General features: G+C 31.7%; 1 protein-coding gene across 2 annotated transcripts in view; it reads right to left on the bottom strand.

Annotated features, from left to right (window-relative positions):
- Nucleotides 1–1,250, bottom strand: part of LOC107090628 (protein kinase C epsilon type-like) — a 143,103-nt gene that overhangs the window by 66,046 nt on the left and 75,807 nt on the right. The gene's annotated exons all lie outside the window — the stretch shown is intronic.

Genomic DNA, 1,250 nt, shown 5'->3' with positions numbered 1-1,250 from the left:
AGATTCATGGATGTTCTACACATTTGCAAATCTTACAAGATATTTATAAATCTGAATACAGATTCATGGATGTTTTACACATTTGCAAACCAGATTACACACACAGTAGTTTTACACATTTGCAGATTGTTTCAAAGACACAAATCTCCTCACACATTTACAGTTTCATTTACACATTTTCAAGTCCCACTGCACACACACAAATCAAGATACAGATACACAACTCTCCACACACATTTACAAATAATAAAGCAATATATATACCGGTATATGTATTATGAATATAATAATAAAAGCATGCAGAATAACCAAGCTGCCAGTAGATGGAGACAGAGCACTAAATGTTCCTGTACATTGAGCTCCTAGATTTGTTTTCATAGACACACAATGCCTCATTCCCATCAGATATGGGTTCAAGTTTTGGTTTGAAACAAGTTCATAACATGTAGGTGAAGAGCAGAGAGAAGAGTCAGCTTGTTTTTATGAAGATTAAGACAAAAAAAAAACAAAACTGAATATATCAGGAACCGTATTCTTTTAATTATTTTGAAACTACATTTATTTCAAAATCTTCAGATTTATTTATTATTATAAATTTTTCAAATGACTCTTTTCACATTGAGTTTTACAGAATACATAATTTTTTAAACTGCATTGTACAAATCACATTTACTTCTGGGATTTCCTCTAGAGTGGGGACTGAAGACGCTTTTTACTGGTGTGCATGGACGTTAGGAACATTTATATTGGTCAATGGGAAGCATTTATATTAGGCTGAAAATGAAGAGAAAAGACTGCAATTTACTAAACTCTAGTTTGAAAACAGAAATTTGACAAAAATCTGACATATAGAATACCAGAAAAAAATGTAAACAAAATGTAAGTAAAAAAAAGTTACTGAAATTGAAAAACTTTGTCTGAAAAAAATAGAAAATAAAATCTGAGAAAACAGAAAAGTTGCACTCCAAACCTTTCTTTCATTACATTTTTATCTATAAAACTTATGTCCTTTTTGAGATTTCCAGTTCCAAATGTTGTTCTGTCTTGCAACAATAATGGAATAAAATTCTCTTCATAGACTTTAAACAAAGATGTGACACGGTGTCCCTCTCCAAATATGCAGTTTTGGATAGATTGAACAAATACTCCACAGTTGAACAATGCAATTTAAATCAACCTTTAATTGTGGCATTAGAGACACCAGGGACCATAGCCAAAGGCCAGAACGGGCGACATCAAAAACTGAAACT

Source organism: Cyprinodon variegatus, unplaced genomic scaffold (genome assembly GCF_000732505.1).
Source record: "Cyprinodon variegatus isolate N-32 unplaced genomic scaffold, C_variegatus-1.0 Scaffold304, whole genome shotgun sequence".
Classification (NCBI taxonomy): Eukaryota; Metazoa; Chordata; class Actinopteri; order Cyprinodontiformes; family Cyprinodontidae; genus Cyprinodon; species Cyprinodon variegatus.
This window is presented reverse-complemented; position numbering and strand designations above follow the sequence as displayed.